At 35.7% G+C, this 19,575-nt stretch overlaps 1 long non-coding RNA gene across 2 annotated transcripts in view; it reads right to left on the bottom strand.

Moving 5' to 3' along the window:
• LOC132753642 (uncharacterized) overlaps positions 1-14,355 on the bottom strand; it is a 28,031-nt gene extending 13,676 nt beyond the window's left edge. Inside the window, exons 1-2 of one of the 2 annotated variants that reach the window (XR_009628987.1) lie at positions 6,777-14,355; positions 2,034-2,129 (exon numbers count right to left, since the gene is read on the bottom strand). This is a non-coding gene — a long non-coding RNA (uncharacterized LOC132753642). The remainder of the gene's footprint in view (positions 1-2,033; positions 2,130-6,776) is intronic. The other variant, XR_009628986.1, reaches the window with a different exon arrangement.
• Between the last annotated feature and the right edge of the window lie 5,220 nt (positions 14,356-19,575).

The following is a 19,575-nucleotide window of genomic DNA, read 5'->3' as shown; positions in this document are numbered from 1 at the left end:
AAAAACAGAAGACGCCCCCTTTATGCGCTTCTATGTACTGCTCTGCAAGGCGTGTTAACTCTTCTATTGAGGTCGGCACTCTTTCTTTCAGGAAGACGGCCAAATCTGTGGAACACCCCTCGATGAACTGTTCCTGATTAATAGCTCGCTTATTCCATGAAAGGTCTGCTCTACTCCAGCCATATCTGTCCACCTTGTGAAATATCGTCTCAACCTCTCAATGAACTGAAAAACAGACTCACCAGGTAGTGGTCTGCTCTGCCTGAACTTCACCCTGAAACCCTCTTCAGTCAACTGGTATCGTTTTAAGATAGCCCTCTTCAGGGTGTCATACTCGTTGGCTTCTTCAATAGGCAAAACTTGTAAAAACTTCCAGACCTTGCCCTGATAGTAATGAGCTTAAGCTCATTGCCCAAGTGTCTCTCTCTCCCAGTCTTGGCTAATGGCAAATCTTTCAAATCTCTCCAGAAATGAATCTATATTATCATTTGCTTCATCGAACTTAGGTATTCTTGGTCTGAGGGACTTGCTTCCCTCACTGGTGGTTACTTTGCAGGATTTGATCCGCTCAATCTCGAGATCTTTTTCCTTCATCTGGAGCTCAAAGTTTATTTCCATCTGTCTTCTTTCTTCTTCACGCCTTCGGGCCCTTTCCTCTCTGGCTAGGCATTCTTCTTCCTTCTCTTGAAGAAACAATAATAAATCGCTGCCGGATAACCCTAGCTTTTCTCCTATTCTTAACCATTCGTCGTAATACATATTGCTCATTTTATCAAAATCTCTTTTTAAGTGATCCCGGACGAGCCCCCAATTGTCAAGTTTTGGTTTCACTTATGAGATTTTTATCGATATTCTGAGCGGTATTTGTGATTGTAAGTTAAGAATCGCTGTACTCCTGGACTTGCTGCAGTATTGGACTTGCTGCAGTATTGGACTTGCTGCACTATTGGACTTGCTGCAGCATTGGACTTGCTGCACTATTGGACTTGCTGCCACTATTGGACTTGCTGCACTATTGGACTAGCTACGCTTCTTAGACTTGCTGCGGCTTTTTGGACTTGCTGCACGTTAATACTTGCTGCGATTCTTGGACTTGCTGCACTCTATTAGACTTGCTGCGCTTCTTAGACTTGCTGCACTTCTTGGACTTGCTTCCACTATTAGTTCTTGCTTGCGCTTCTTGGACTTGCTGCGCTCCTTGGACTTGCTGCGCTTCTTGGACTTGCTGCACTATTAGACTTGCTGCGCTTTTTGGACTTGCTGCGCTTCTTAGACTTGTTGCGTTCCTTGGACTTGCTGCGCTTCTTGGAGTTGCTGCGCTTCTTAGACTTGCTGCGCTCCTTGGACTTGCTGCGCTTCTTAGACTTGCTGCGCTTCTTAGACTTGCTGCGCTCTTTGGACTTGCTGCGCTTCTTGGACTTGCTGCGCTTCTTGGACTTGCTTCTTTTCTGGGAAGCGGACCGTTCTTAGACTTGCTTCTTTACTGGGGAAGCGGACCGTTCTTAGACTTGCTTCTTTACTGGGGAAGCGGACCGTTCTTAGACTTGCTTCTTTACTGGGAAGCGGACCGTTGCTAAGGCTCAACTCTTCACTAGAAAGCCGACCGTTTTTCTTGACTTGCTGGCTTATTCGGTTCCCTCACTGGACCTGCTCACCAACAAGGAGACTTGCTGAAAATTAAGCTTTCCGACAATATGTATAAAGCCTCTTTCGAAATTTCAAATTTTTTTTCTTCTTTTTTTATTTCCAATTTCATTTCATATAAATACACAACGCGCGAACCGGATAGAACGCCACAATTGTGACGTCACGTCAAAACAATAAATAATACAAAATGGCGGACATTTGTGTTTCTTTTCATAAATAAAATGGCTATTTTGACACTCATTGATGTAAGAAATTCAAATGCTATGTTTTAGGCTTTAAAACCTCAGTGGAGTCCCTTTAAAGTCAATTTTTTTTAGTTAAAATCATGAAAGAAAACACTTCATTTACTTATAAACATTTATAAAAAGAAGGACTAATTAGCTAACCTTTACCTGATCAATGTTTAATTTTTGTTTAAACATTCTCCCACGTACATACAGCAGCTCTGGTCTTATTGATTTATGGTCGTCACCTTCTAAGTTCTAAAACAGAAACATATTACATGTAGAATCACACAAATCAACAAATATAAGCTTTCTGAGTACAGCACTTTTCACTTTGAACAAACTTGGCAGACACCCATTAGAAGATGTTTCATGGTAAACATCTAAGGTCTAGCTGGTCAAGTTTTTTCTTTACACATATAGTTAAAAACAATGACACACCTGGGGTAGGGCCATTTTGGACCCAAGGGCTTTTATTTAAACAATCTTTGTAGACACTTACTAGAAAATGTTTCATGCTTAATATCTGAACACTAGCTATTCGGATTTTTCTAAGAAGATTTTTAAGTTTTTGCTATACACATATAAAGAAAATCAATGACCCCCGGGGTGGGGCCAATTTTGACCCCAGGGCTTTTATTTGAACAAACTTTGTAGACACTTACTAGAAGATTTTTAATGCTTAATATCTAAACTCTAGCTATTTGGGTTCTTTAAAAGAAGATTTGTTAAGTTTTTACTATACACATATTAGGAAAATCAATGTCCCCTGGGGCGGGGCCAATTTTAACCCCATGGCTTTTATTTGAACAAACTTTGTAGACACTCACTAGAAGATGCTTCGTGTTTAATATCTAAATTCTAGCTATTTGAGTTTTTTCAAAGAAGATTTTTAAATTTTTGCTATACACATATAAGTAAATCAATGACCCCTGGGGCGGTTAAGTTTTTACTATATGCATATAGGGAAAATTAATGACCCCCTGGGCGTGGCCAATTTTGACCCCAGGGCTTTTATTTGAACACTTGGTAGACACCAATTAGAAGATGTTTCATGCTAAATTTCTTAGCTCTAGCTCTTTGGGTTCTTTAAAAGAAGATTTTTTAAGTTTTTACTATATGCATATAGGGAAAATCAATGACCCCCTGGGGCGGGGCCAATTTTGACCCAGGGCTTTTATTTGAGCAAACTTGGTAGACTCTCACTAGAAGATGATTCATTCCAAATATCTAAGCTCTAGCTCTTTGGGTTTTTTAGAAGAAGATATTTAAAGTTTTTTTCTTTTCGTTGCCATGGCAACCAGAGTTCTGCATGGATTTAAATTCTTTGAACAATTTTCAAAGGTGACCACCAAAGGAACATTTCTGTGAAGTTTGGATGAAATTGACTTGGTGGTTTATGAGGAGATGTCATTTAAAGTAAAAGTTTACGGACGACGGATGGGCGCCGGACAAAAAGCGATCACAAAAGCTCACCCTGTCACTTTGTGACAGGTGAGCTAAAAAAGGGGCATAAATCTGCAAAAATGAGTCAAAGACAGAAATGGATAGGTTGCATTTGTATGCCACATATCACGAGTCTGTGATGTTTTGAAAATGTTATACCATTCACCATCAATGTCGAAAATTTAACTCAGTCGGTAAACAGGAAGTAGATCTGTGACAGACCTGAAATTGAATACCACAGTATTTGACCATCTTTTAATGCTGTATACCATATATCAAGAGGCTATGATATGTAGTTGCTGAAAAAATTGTTATGAAAATGTCGTACCACTGACCATTAATGTTGAAGTCGGTAAACAGGAAGTGGATAAAGGGCAAACCTTAAATCGAAACCTACTGTATTGGAATATGTGTTAATGTTGTATACCAAATATCAAGAGGCTGTGATATGAAGGTGCTGAGAAAACTGTTATGAAAATTTCCTACCATTAACCAATAATGTTGATATGAACGACAGACCTGAAATTGAATACCACAGTATGGGACCATGTGTTAATGCTGTATACCAAATATTAAGAGGCTGTGATATGTAGTTGCTGAGGAGACTGTTAAGAAAGTTTTTTTCCCGCCCACCTGCCTGCCTGCCACCCACCCGCCATTCACCATACTACATGTATAACATGTGCAGCCATTAAGCCATAAAAAGTTCTTGGCAGACTTATCTGCCCTTGAGTTCAGACCTGCCTCAAGGATATTAACCGGTAATGGTGAAAAATAATATATATATATATTGTTGGATAGCATTTTAATAAAATTGACTTTTACAGAAAAACAAATGTTTGGCCAATTACAAGAACTTGAACAACAGTCTGATTTCTGTTTCTATGAATGAACAAAAACAAAAAATACAAATACATTTCAGTACTTTTTCTTATAAAACTCATTATCTATTTAGTAATTCCCAAGATAATTTACAGCAATAAAACATCATTGTTTGAAGAGTCTCCACCACAACAGTAAGCATTGCAAGTTAAACTAGAACTGTGTCCAACATATACAGTTTGTATATGGTATATAGTGAAAAAATCAACAAAGGGCCATAATTCTGTTCAATTTGGTCGCAGAGAAAATTCCTTCCTTAACTGCCATCTACACATTAAGGTTGTTCATCCCTGGAAGTTTAAGCAAAATCTGCCATTCGGTTTCAGAGGAGTTGCGTTTATAAAATTTCTACATAGTATTTAGTGAAAAAATCAACAAAGGGCCATAATTCTGTTTAATTTTGGTCGCAGCAAAAATTCCTTCCTTTACAACCATCTACACATTAAGATTGTTCATACCTGGAAGTTTAAGCGAAATCTGCCATCCGGTTTTAAGAGGAGTTTCCTTCACAAAATTTCTACATAGTATATAGTGAAAAAATCAACAAAGGGCCATAATTCTGTTAAATTTGGTCGCAGCAAAAATTCCTTCCTTTAACACCATCTACACATTAAGGTTGTTCATCCCTGGAAGTTTAAGCAAAATCTGCCATCAGGTTTCAGAGGAGTTGCGTTCACAAGATTTCGGGACGGACGGGTGAACAGATAGACGGACAAGTGTAATGCTATATGCTCCCCACTTTGTGGGGGCATAAAAAAGAAAAAAGTTAACACATATTCTTTATCTACATAAACTAGGTACCTCCCACTGAAATGCTTTTCATATATCAAATTATCAAAATTACATACTGTAAAATTCACTGTCGAAAAAAGTTGCAAAAAGACGATCATCCACTCCACACAACGAAATTTAATTGATATCAAGGGCAATAACTCAAAAATGCAAGGTTGGTGGTATATTAGAACTATTCACATATATTTTAAGGATTACAGTGTTGAACAGTTTTGTCACTTCTCTTGACATGCATACCTTAATGAAGCATTTGACAAGGTCTGTTTAGGAGGAACAAAACACTTTTAAAGCGTTGCCCTACATTTTCGTCAAATAAGAATATTCCAACTTTGAAAGTGTAAACCAGTAAAGGTCGAAAACCCCGTGTCACCTTTCCAGTGTTGGTGAGAAGTAAGCCCCCCCCCCCCCCTGCACACACAAAACCAAAATGAAAACATAAATATGTCATATGAATAAACATGACTGTGACCCGAGACGGGTACCAAACAAACAACTAAATCAAGATAAATGATCTTTTTAAATGTTATTTAAAATTGTACCATTAATACTACACAAAAACATTGTGCATGATACTTCCTTTTTGATTGAAATCTATGATAACTGACATGAAATGAAATAGTTTTGTGAAACAAACCAAACCAAAACCTACAAAAAAATATTTGAAACCTGTTATATCATTGGGATTTTGTCTAAAAAGACATGTCTCAAAAGATATGTTTAATATTTTCAAATTTGTATTCTCTACAAGCACTGTATTGTTTTATTCCTTTCTTTAAATAATCAAATTTTTCTATAAAACATGAATATAAAAAAGAAAAACTGTCAATGGAAATAGACTACTGTCCCAAAACGATTATCTTAAGTTTAAAGTTGATACCAACACTTGTCACAAATAAGAAAAGTGAAAATATAACACTTTTCAATTATATCATTTATAGTATATGCAGGTGTTGATAATGAATGTATCTTTTAAACTTGAAGTAAATCAATAAAGAAATAAGAAAGTTAAAAATACTGCCATCTACCATATTTCAAGTTTCATAAAAATATTTCCAGTACACCAATATTGTTACATTTGCCATATCTTAAACATGTGTATTTGTTGCCTTAGCAACCAAATTTTTCAACATAGGAAGAAAAGAAAAAGACATGCACAATCCACAGACAGCCACCTACACATTTATTAAGTTTCATAAAATATTTTCAGTACTTTTTGCATCATCATGGGATTCAGTTTTGTGGACGGACAGAAAACAGACGGATAGACAGACAGAAGGTAAACCGAAAGTCACCTGTGGTTAAACCTCAAACTAACACATTAAGTGTAGTACTGTTTATTGGTTATCTGTTTAGGGTAAAATCATCTGTTGTAACCTGGTTTAAATATTTAACAAATTTATCTCTACAAGTTTATACATGTAGTATACACTGCAGTGCATAGACGGGAAGTGACTTGTTGGATAAGAAACTAAAGACAATATTTTCAATATTCTAGCCAGCTGTATAAATACCTGGTGAGTCAATTTACTTAATATCTACGTTTAAAAAATAAATGAAATTTATCAAGTATTTATATTACTTTAAATTGATTTAAATTTACCCTACATTTTAAATAACCTTGAAAGAAATTTTCCATACCCCACCCACAACTCAAACTAATTTAAAATGGTTTATATCTTATTTTGATTGGTGTAATGTGACAACATGATCTACCTATTCTTTAAAAAGGAATTACCTGAACACTAAACTATAACAAAAAGGTTATCGTGGTCCTGTATTGCTCACCTGAGATATATTGCTAGGAAAGGTCACAATTTTTATTTTCCATGTCAGTCAGGAATGTCTGCCTTGAATATATTTTACCCAAGCTGCATTATTCTTCAGATATTTGTAGATGTCTGCTATTAAATGCTTAATGACAAATATCTTAGCTCTTGGCATTGAAGTTTTATGAAACAAGAGGGCCCTGGATCACTCACCTGAGAAACAGGTCAAAGTGGAGCCCGTTTTCAACACAGAAGCACAATTTGAAAACAAGGGACAGCTTAATCTGAACATTTATGCACACTGTTAACAAGGAAATTTTTGTGTAAAATTATTTCAAAATTAAACCAGTGGTATAGATGTTGTTTGCTAATTTTAGCTCTGGCAGCCATTTTATTAAACAGTTTAGCCTGTCACTTAGTGAGAGGTGAGCTAACAAGAGGGCCATGATGGCCCTGAGGTCCCTCACCTGTATATATGCCCCCCCACCCCCGGGCCAATTTTTACCCAAGGGCTTTTATTTGTTTATTTGAACAGACTTGGTAGACATGAAAAGAAGATTTTTAAAGTTTTTACTATACACATATAGTTAAAAACAATGAAGATTTTTAAGTTTTTGCTATACACATATAAGGAAAATCAATGACCCCCCCCCCCCCCAGGAGGGGCCAGTTTTGACCCCAGGGCTTTTATTTGAACATACTTGGTAGACACCCATTAGAACATGTTTCATGCTAAATATCTTAGCTCTAGCTTATTGAGTTCTTTAAAAGAAGATTTTTTAAGTTTTTACTATATGCATATAGGGAAAATCAATGACCCCCTGGGGCGGGGCCAATTTTGACCCCCGGGCTTTTATTTGAACAAACTTGGTAGACACTCATTAGAAGATGTTTCATGCTAAATATCTTAGCTCTAGCTCTTTGGGTTCTTTAAAAGAAGATTTTTTAAGTTTTTACTATATGCATATAGGGAAAATCTATGACCCCCTGGGGCGGGGTCAATTTTGACCCAAGGGCTTTTATTTGAACAAACTTGGTAGACATTCACTAGAAGATGTTTCATGCCAAATATCTAAGCTCTAGCTCTTATGGTTCTTTAAAAGAAGATTATTTAAGTTTTTACTATATGCATATAGGGAAAATCAATGACCCCCCGGGGCGGGGCTAATTTTGACCCCAGGGCTTTAATTTGAACAAACTTGGTAGACACTCACTAGAAGATGTTTCATGCTTAATATCTTAGCTCTAGGTCTTTGGGTTCTTTAAAAGAAGATTTTTTAAGTTTTTACTATATGCATATAGAGAAAATCAATGACCCCCTGGGGCGGGGCCAATTTTGACCCCAGGGCTTTTATTTGAACAAACTTGGTAGACATTCACTAGAAGATGTTTCATGCTTAATATCTAAGCTCTATCTCTTTGGGTTCTTTAAAAGAAGATTTTTTAAGTTTTTACTATATGCATATAGGGAAAATCAATGACCCCCCGGGGCGGGGCTAATTTTGACCAAAAGGGCTTTTATTTGAACAAACTTGGTAGACACTCACTAAAAGATGTTTCATGCCAAATATCTTAGCTCTAGCTCTTTGGGTTCTTTAAAAGAAGATTTTTTAAGTTTTTACTATATGCATATAGGGAAAATCAATGACCCCCTGGGGTGGGGCCAATTTTGACCCCAGGGCTTTTATTTGAACAAACTTGGTAGACAGTCACTAGAAGATGTTTCATGCCAAATATCTAAGCTCTAGCTCTTAGGGTTGTTTCGGTGTCTTTCGGTTGCCATGGCAACCAGAGTTCTGCAGGGAATTAAATTCTTTGAACAATTTTTAAAGGTGACCACCAAAGGAACATTCCTGTGAAGTTTGGATGAAATTGACTCAGTGGTTTATGAGGAGATGTCATTTAAAGCAAAAGTTTACGTACGGACGCCGGACGGACGCCGGACAAAAAGCGATCACAAAAGCTCACCCTGTCACTTTGTGACAGGTGAGCTAATAAAAAGATGACAGCAAAAGAGAAGGAAAACAAACAAAATTGACCTGGCTGGGAATTGAACTGTCAACCTCGATTCCTTTGAGGCAGGCCAATTTTGACCCTAAGGGGTTTATTTCAACAAATGTAGTAGACATACACTAGAACATGTTTGATGCTAAATATCAGAGCTCTAAATCTTTTGGGTTTTCATAAAAATATTTTTTAAATTTTCATTATAACAAGAACTGTTGGAGGACAGTATTGGCTCGACTATTCAAAAATTTGTCACAAGGGTGTTTTATTGAGTATAATAATGCTAGTTACCTATGAATACATAAAATTGACCGAAAAGGTACAAAGGCTTGTTCTTAAGATGTTTTATCAAGTAAATCACGGCTTTATTATTATGAATGCATAAAATTGTCCCAAAAAGACACAAACTCTTCAGTAGTTATGGAGATAACAGCTTACAAGCAAAACTTTACCATTAATTTCTAAGTTGAAAAAGGGGAGAAAAATCAGCCTAACTGCAAGATAGAATTATGGATCTAGGTCAGTGACCTACAATTAAATTCTAAATGCATAAGTGAAGTTTAAAATAAATATCTTTAATACTTATTGAGATATATGTAAAACTTGCATGTAAACATTAACCTATAGACTAAGTAGAAAAGGGGAGATGAATCAACCTAAATGCGAGTAGAGTTATGGAACTTGGTCAGTGACATACAATTATGACTCTCCAATTATGACCCTAAGTACATGTGTAAAGTTTCAAGTAAATATCTTTGAATACCTTTAACCTTTAACCAAAATTTCTAAGTTTCACAGGGGCAAATAATTCTGCAAATATTGCAGGCATAGTTATGCAATTTTGCAAACTGATGTACATTGTTACTATAAAAAAGCATTGTAAGTTTTAATTGAATATCTCAATTATTGCTTGAGATATTTGAGGTTTCAAAAAACTTTAACCAAAATTTCTAAGTTAAAAAGGGGCATAATTCTGTCAATATTGTAGGCAGAGTTATCCAACTTGTCAATCTGATGTACATTGTTACTATAAATAAGTGTTGTAAGTTTCAATTGAATATCTCAAGCAATAATTGAGATATTTGACTTTACAAAAAAACTTTAACAAAAAAAATTTCTAAGTTAAAAAGGGGCATAATTCTGTCAATATTATAGGCAGAGTTATCTAACTTGTCAATCTGATGTACCTTGTTACTATAAATTAGTATTGTAAGTTTCAATTGAATATCTCAAGCAATAATTGAGATATTTGACTTTACAAAACACTTTAACCAACGCAGACGCCGACGCGGACGCTGACGCCGGGGCGACTACAATAGCTCTCATATTCTTCGAAAAGTCGAGCTAAAAAATTATACAAATAAGAAAAATCAATGATTCCTGGGGCCGGGCCAATTTTGACTCAATGGCTTTCATTTAATCACACATGGTGGACATCCACTAGAAAATGTTTTATGCCAAATATCAAAGCTATAGCTCCTTTTGATTTTCACACGAAGATTTTTTTAAGTTTTAACTACAGTGACAGTGTAACTTCTGAATTCTGGAACTTCTAAAATCCGGAAACTTCTGAAATCCAAACATTTTTCAGAATCCCGAAATTTCTCCTCCTGTTTTCTATGTAATAAATACCTCTGAACTTCTAAATTCTGAATTCCGAACAATTGTCCGATAAAATTTAAGTTATATTCATTCAAATTTACTTCCAAAATCCGGACATTGAAAAAGGCGTGAAGGAATATTATAATTGAAATTGTAAAACCTTCAAAATGTCAGTATGTTCCAATTAGCAGCAAACCATTTATCTTGACACCTTTTACAATCACAACTTGTCAAGCTTGATTAAAGTGTGAAAAATGAAAAATGAGAAGTACATGTATATTCAAATGTGATTAAAAACAAAAAATATAGTTTATTAAGAGATGGTACAACATGAAATTATGCTTTTGAATCAGTTATAGATGAAAATGAAATTGAATATACAATGTATAGGCTGGACAAAATCCCCTTCACTACCCGGACAAAATCCCCTTGTTTCATAGGTTTCTAATGTATTATTATGCTCCATAAAAATTGATGAATAACGTATTACTATACTCCCTAAAAATTGATGAATAATGAACTTTTGTTTTTTATTTATAATTATGTATCAATAGTTAACCTTTATTTAGTTTAGAAGTTTTCATTAAAATTATGGTAAATTATCAACTGCATAACACATATTTGATTAGGCAATTTCTTGAATTGTTTTAAATTGATTAGTATGAAAAACATTTTTATTAGCCAATAATTGTTTCATTGATTGTATAAGTTGATAATTCTAATGATATATACTATCCATTGTTACAATTTCTATTGATGAAAGAATGATATTTTAATCAAACCAAGATCACTGCACTACTTGATTGATTGTTTATATGAATGCTTTAACAAAGCAATTTTAATGTCATTTAAATGTTGCTAATTGAATGTGCATTTCTGCTGAAATATTTTCTACTTATTTATACATTAAGATATTTACTACATGTACACAGCATAATGCAGTATGTCGCTCTCATACCTACTTTATAAAACGAAAATTCCTCTGAGGGAGATTTTGTCCTAGGTAGCAATTTTATGAAGGGGCTTTTGTCCACTTCAAAATTTCACACATGAAGGGGAATGTGTCCACCCATGAAGGGGATTATGTCTGCATATACAACAAGATTGCATTTGAGAAAAATGCTATGCCACCGCATTATAAGCTCTATGCCTTGTACCTTCAGACAAAAATATTTTTTATCTTTTACTATATGTACATAATGAACATCAATGACCCCCGGGCAATAATTTGAACAATCTTGGTAAAGGTTCACTTTGCAAAGTCTCATGCCATATATTTAACCTCTAGTCTTTGTCAATTCAGAGAAGAAGATTTTTCAATTCAGAGAAGAAGATTTTCAAGTTTTTACTTTATCTATAAGGAAAACTATCGCTTCTGGGGGAGTGTAATTTTAACACTAGGGGCATAATTAAAACAACTTTAGTAGAGGACTCATAGATGATATTATATACCAAATATCAAAGCTCTAAGCCTTGTACCTTCAGACAAGAAGATTTTTTAATTTTTTACTACATGTACATAGTGAAAATCAATGACCCCTGGGGGTGGGGCCAATTTTGACCCCAGGGCTATAATTTGTACAATCTTACTAGAGGTTCACTACATAATGTTTCTTGCAAAATATCTTAACTTTAGCCTTTGTAAATTTAGAGAAGATGATTTTGTAAGTTTTTACTATATACATATAAGGAAAACCTATTGCCCCCGGGGCGGGGCTAATTTTGACACTAGAGGCAAAATTTGAACAACTTTGGTAGAGTACCTATAGATGATATTATTTAACAAATATCAAAGCTCTTAGCCTTGTACCTTCAGACAATAAGATTTTTGACTTTTTACTATATGTATATATTGAAAATCAATGACCCCCAGGACGGGGGCAATTTTGATCCCAGGGCTATAATTTGAACAATCTTTCTAGAAGTTCACTTCACAATGTTTCATGCAAAACATCTAACCTCCAGCATTTGTCAATTGCTTGAAGAAATTTTTTTAAAGTTTTTACTATAAGTTTTTACTATATACATTTAAGGAAAACCAATGAACCCCGGGGCGGGCCGATTTTGACCCCAGGGCTATAATTTGAACAATCTTGGTAGAGGTCTACCAGACAATGCCTTATGCAAAATATCTAAGCTCTTGGCCTTTTGGGTCTTTACAAGAAGGTATTTTAAGTTTTTACTATGTGAACATATAGTGAAAATCAATGACCCCCGGGGTGGGGCCGATTTTGACCCCCAGGGCTATAATTTGAACAATCTTGGTAAGGGTCTACCAGACAATGCCTTATGCAAAATATCTAAGCTCTAGGCCTTTTGGGTCTTTACAAGAAGGTATTTTAGGTTTTTACTACATGTACATATAGTGAAAATCAATGACCCCCAGGGCGGGGCCGATTTTGACCCCCAGGGCTATAATTTGAACAGTCTTGGTAGAGGTCTACCAGACAATGCGTTATGCAAAATATCTAAGCTCTAGGCCTTTTGGGTCTTTACAAGAAGATTTTTTTAATTTATTCTTATAATTTCATATGGTTGCCATGGCAACCAGATTTCTGCATGGAATGTAATTCTTTGAACAACTTTGGAAGCCCTTCACCCAAGGATCAATCCTGCCAAGTTTGGTTGAAATTGGACTAGTGGTTTTTCACAAGAAGATTTTTTAAGTTCACTATATAATCTATATAACACACACACACAAACACACACACAAACAAACACACACACAGGTGAATCGCTATATGCCACCGCATCGCAGATGCTGCGGTGGCATAAAAATACATGAAGGGGATTTTGTCCGAAGGGGATTATGTCCGTACACCACAATGTAGTTATAACTTTTTAAAAGTCCTATAGTTTTGCCATTTTATGAATTTGATAAGCTTCCTATATTTTTCATCTTTTCTTAAACAATTGATGTTCAATGTTAACCTAATGTTTCTACTTGTTCAGATACTTCCGAACTTCTGAATTCCGGAAACTTCCAAATTCCGAACTTTTTGGCAAGTCCCACAGGTGTTCGGTTTTCAGAAGTTACACTGTATATACATACATGTATACATAAAGAAAATCAATGACACCTCTGGGGCAGGGCCAATTTTGACCCTAGGGCTTTTATTTGAACAAACTTGGTAGACATTTACTAGAAGATGTTTCATGCCAAATATCTAAGATGTACCTCTTTTGGATTTTCACACTAAGATTTTGTAAGCTTTTACTATATACATATAAGGAAGATTCAACAACCCCTGGGGCCGGACAAATTTTGACCCTAGGGCTTTTATTTGAACAATTTTGGTAGGCATTAACAAGAAAATGTTTCATGCCAAATATCTAACCAATACTGCTTTTGGATTGTCAAAAGAAGTTTTTGAAGTTTTTACTACATACATATAAGGAAAATCAATGACCCCCTGGTGTGGGGTCAATTTTGACCCTAGGGGTTTAATTTGAACAAACGTGGTAGACATACATAAGAAGATGTTTCATGCCAAATATCTTAGCTCTAGCTATTTTGTTTTTTTTACAAGAACATTTTTTAATTTTTTTTGAAAAAAATATCCTTCAGTTGCCATGACAACAAGAGTTCTTTATGGAATATAATTATTTATACAACTTTGGTAGTGATTTAAGGAACATCCCTGCACAGTTTCCACAATTGTGGCCAAGTGGTTTAGGAGGAAAAATTGTTTAAATATATTGTTGACGCACGGACGGATGGACGCTTGATGACGGACAATGGGCCATCACAGTAGCTCACTTTGAAGACATTGTCCTCCGGTGAGCTAAAATACTTAAATGTATTTTCCTATACAAGTCTATATAAATTATGTAACTTGAGGCCGATTTTGTGCTAATTTTGACCAAAATAGGCATGATTTGTGTAAATCTACATACCAAATATCTGAGCTTTGGGCATTGTTATTTGAGGGAAGAAGATTTTTAGGACATTATTGCTATACAAATCTGTGTAAACTAAGTTCACCTTATTGCTGGGCCATATTTTACTCCAGTGGTAGGACTTATACAACTGATGTAGAGCTCCATTGAGCCATGCTACATGCCAAATATCTAAGCTTCTGGTAATCATATTGAAGATTCACAAAAGAAGACTTAAATGTACATTGTATTGACTCCTGGGGAGGGGCCAATTTTCACCCCTGTGTCATGATTTATAGAGAACCACAAGGTGATGCTACCTGACAAATATCTAAGCTCTAGGTATTGTAGATTGTAGTTTTTGAGGAGAAGTTTTTTTAATAATTTTACTGTACAAATCTATTTAAAATAAGTGACCCTTCGAGCAGGACCAATTTTGACCCGAGGGCCATGAATTACATAACTTTTGTAGAGGCCCACTATGCCAAATATCAAACTTTTTGGCATTTCAGTTTCATAAAAGAAGACTTACATGACTGTGTTTCTCTGTAAAAGCATATGTAAACTACGGTGGATCATTTTTGACCCTAGGGCCATGATTGATGTTTTTTAAGTTTGGAACCATAAAACAATGCTACATACCAAAAAATCTAAGCCGTGAGCATTATAGTTTGAAACAAGAAGACATATATGTCTACAACAAGTGGGACATGATGGCCCGGGATACGGACAAAAGCCCCCCCCCCCCCCGGACAAACCCCCCCAATCTAAAAATGACAAGGTGGACAAAAGTCCCCCCCCATGAAATTTACACATAGGACAAAAGCCCCCCCCCCATAAAAAGTAAAGGTAGGACAAAAGCCCCCCCATGGTCAATCAAATTTACATATAATGTATTAAAGTTGTGTTTTTATGTGTTTAAAAGATATTATTGGACATCACATGTAGATGACATAGTGCTAAGGATATTTATTTGATCCCTTTACAAAATGATAAAACATGACTAACTCTTCTAACCCTTGTTGTGTATATAAAAAGCTATGAATTCAGTATCTCATGCATGCATTATTTCACCTGTTATCATTATACTTTGTTATCACTTCAATTTATACATTATGAATAAACATTAAAAAAATTCCTTTCATTTTTATTTAAAAGTTTGTGTGAAATTTGATGAATTTGAGCACCTGTGCGTTTGAAAAAAAGATGGGGGGGGGGCTTTTGTCCTACCTGTATTTTTGAGGGGGGGGGGGGCTTTTGTCCTATGTGTAAATTTCATGGGGGGGGGGCTTTTGTCCACCTTTTCATTTTTAGATGGGGGGGGGGCTTTCGTCCGGGGGGCTGCTTTTGTACTACACTCGGCCCGGCCCTTATATTGCAAACCTGATTATGAAGGCTCAATTCCATATTATTTGGGCTGACCTGTGTGACCTAGTTTTTAACCCCAGATGACTCATATTCAAACTTGACCTAGAAATTATTTAAACAACCTTTCTGAACAATTTACAGAATATTCGGATAAAACAAAAGCCTCTACAGTGTTTACAAGGTGTTTCCATATTTGGGTTATGTGGCGATAGTTTTCGACTCCAGTCGACCAATATTTGAGATTGACCTAGGATTATCACCAATATAACCTGTCTGACCAATTTCCAGAATATTTGAATCAAAACAGTAGTGTCTAAAGTGTAAACAAGGTTTTTTCCAGATATTGTCTGTGTGACCTAGTTTCTGATTACAAGTGACCCATATTATAACTTGACCTAGAAGTAGAAATTATCATAACAACCTTTCTGACCAATTTCAAGGATATTTGGACTCAAACAATATCCCCTGGAGTGTTTACAAGGTTTTCCAATACTTAAGCTGTGTGACCTAGTTTTTGGCCCCAGGTGATCCATATTCTTACTTGGCCTATAAATCACCAAAAGAACTTCAGAGACCAATTTCTAGGATATTTGGTTCAAAACAATAGCCTTTAGTGTATTATCAAGGTTTTTACATTTCTGGGTTGTGTGACCTAGTTTTGGACCTTCGATTACTTATATATTCCAACTTGAGATAGAAATGATAAAAACAACCTTACTGACCAAGGACATCTGGATCAAAATAGCAGCATCTTGAGTGTTAACAAGGCTTTTCCATATTTGGTCTGTGACCAACCTTTTGACCACAGGTCATCCATATTCAAGCTAGACCTAGAAATTATCAGACCAACCTGTCTGACCAATTTTCAGGATATTTGGATCAAAACAGTACCACTAGAGCATAAACAAGACATTTATTATTTTTAGCTCCTGTGATCTACATTTTGACTGGAGATGACCAATATTCGAACTTGACCTGTATTTCGCTAAAAATAATATTCTGATAAAGGTTGATTATGATTATAGCCAAAACTGTGTCTAACAGAATGCTAAACAAGAGGGCCATGATGGCCCTGAAATCGCTCACCTGTATATAGGCCCCCGGGGCGGGGCTAATTTAAACCCAGGGGCTTTTATTTGAACAAACTTGGTAGATCCCCATTTGAAGATGTTTCATGATAAATATCTAAGCTCTAGCTCTAAGAAAATCTTTAAGTTTTTACTAAACACATATAGTGAAAAACAATGACCCACACCCTCTGTGCGGGCCAATTTTGTCCCCAGGGCTTTTATTTGAACAAACTTGGTAAACACTCACTAGAAGATAATTCATGCTTAATATCTAAACTCTATCTCTTTGGGCTTTTTAACAGAACATTTTTTTCAGTTTTTACTATATACATAAAAGGAAAATCAATGATCCCGGGGCCGGGCCAATTTTTTAACCCCAGGGCCCTTAATTTAACAAAAATGGTAGACACCCATTAGAAGATGTTTCATGCTAAATATCTTAGCTCTAGCTTTTAAGATTTTTTAAAAGAAGATTTTTTATGTTTTAACTATATACATAAAAGAAAAAACAATGACCCCCTGGGGCGGGGCCAATTTTGACCCCAGGGCTTTTATTTGAACAAACTTGTTAGACACCCACTAGAAGAGGTTTCATGCTTAATATCTTAGCTCTAGCTCTTTGGGTTCTTTAAGAGAAGATTTTGAAGGCTTTACTATATGCATATAGGAAAAATCAATGACCCCCTGGGGCAGGGCCAATTTTGACCCCAGGGCTTTTATTTGAACAAACTTGGTAGACACAGACTAGAAGATGTTACATGCTTAATAGCTAAGCTCTAGCTCTTTGGGTTTTTTAAAAAGATTTTTTAAGGTTTTACTATATGCATATTGGGAAAATTAATGACCCCCTGGGTGGGGCCAATTTTGACCCCAGGGCTTTTATTTGAACAAACTTGGTAGACACTGACTAGAAGATGTTTCATGCCAAATATCTAAGCTCTAGCTATTACGGTTTTTTAAAAGAAGATTTTTTAAGGTTTTACTATATGCCTATAGGGTAAATCAATGACCCCCTGGGGCGGGGCCAATTTTGACCCCAGGGCTTTTATTTGAACAAACTTGGTAGACACCCATTAGAGGATGTTTCATGCTAAATATCTTAGCTCTAGCTGTTTGGGTTCTTTAAAAGAATATTTTTTAAGGTTTTACTATATGCATATAGGGAAAATCAATGACCCCCTGGGGGCGGGGCCAATTTTGACCCCAGGGCTTTTATTTTAAACAAAACTTGGTAGACACCCATTAGAGGATGTTTCATGCTAAATATCTTAGCTCTAGCTCTTTGGGTTCTTTAAAAGAAGATTTTTTAAGGTTTTACTATATGCATATAGGGAAAATCAATGACCCCTGGGGCGGGGCCAATTTTGACCCCAGGGCTTTTATTTTGAACAAACTTGGTAGACACTGACTAGAAGATGTTTCATGCCAAATATCTAAGCTCTACCTCTTTGGGTTTTTTAAAAGAAGATTTTTTAAGGTTTTACTATATGCCTATAGGGTAAATCAATGACCCCCTGGGGGCAGGGCCCAATTTTGACCCCAGGGCTTTTATTTGAACAAACTTGTAGAACACCCATTAGAGGATGTTTCATGCTAAATATCTTAGCTCTAGCTCTTTGGGTTCTTTAAAAGAGAGATTTTTTTAAGGTTTTACTATATGCATATAGGGAAAATCAATGACCCCCTGGGGCGGGGCCAATTTTGACCCCAGGGCTTTTATTTGAACAAACTTGGTAGACAATGACTAGATGATGTTTCATGCCAAATATCTAAGCTCTAGCTCTTTGGGTTTTTTAAAAGAAGATATTTTAAGTTTTTTGCCATGGCAACCAGAGTTCTGCATGGAATTAAATTCTTTGAACAATTTTTAAAGGTCACCACCAAAGGAACATTCATGTGAAGTTTGGATGAAATTGGCCTAGTAGTTTATGAGGAGATGTCATTTAAAGTAAAAGTTTACGGACGACGGACGGACGGACGGACAGACGGCCGGACGCCGGACGAAAAGCGATCACAAAAGCTCACCCTGTCACTTTGTGACAGGTGAGCTAAAAACTCCTGACAATGCCAGACATAGACCAATTACTGTACCTTACCTCGACGACTTTATTACTTTCATTAATTTGACCTTGACATTTAAGGTCAATTAAAGATCAAGGTCACGTCTAAATTACAAAACATGTTTGTTTGGTTGCTTGTCTTCTTTGTACAAAGTATAAATCATATCCAAACATAAATAAAAACTAGAAATGTGTCATCATGCCACGGATGCCCCCTCATGCAGCCAAAATTTCAGATGTTATAATATTTAGTTCAAATTTGTTTGCACAAATTAATTTTTTCATTTTAAGTTCAAAGCCCTTAAAACTTTTCAATGCTAACACAAACCATTTTTATACAATGCTGAAGGCACTGAAATTATTCAGTCTTAACCTTTTGTAAATTGCATATTGCATATTTGTAGCCAAAATAATGATTACATACATTTCCACAAAAGTATGAGTGCTGAAACTGAAAATTCAAAAATTTTCCAACATTCAGGAAAGATAAGATTATCCAAAATCATTGAACCACGACCAAATTCAAACTTAAACTGCTTATTCCTAAGATGTATCTATATGTTAAATTTGAGTTGAATGTGTACAACCATTGGGGAGATAATGAATGGAAACTTCAAATTTCTGATTTTTTTTCAAAGTTCAAAAGGGATAACTCTGTCAGCTATAATCAAACCATGATCAAATTCGAAATTGATCAATGCATTCTTATGACATATCCATATCTTTAATTTGAGTTGAATATGTACAACTGTTGGGGAGATAATGAATGGGAACTGAAATTTCCTTTTTCCAAATTTTCCAAAGTTAAAGGGGCATAACTCATCAAGTCATG

The sequence above is a fragment of the Ruditapes philippinarum genome, unplaced genomic scaffold (assembly GCF_026571515.1).
Source record: "Ruditapes philippinarum isolate M1 unplaced genomic scaffold, ASM2657151v2 ctg9176_1_1_1_1, whole genome shotgun sequence".
NCBI classification, from domain to species: domain Eukaryota; kingdom Metazoa; phylum Mollusca; class Bivalvia; order Venerida; family Veneridae; genus Ruditapes; species Ruditapes philippinarum.
Note: the sequence above shows the minus strand (reverse complement) of the source record. Positions and strands in the feature narration are given on the sequence as shown.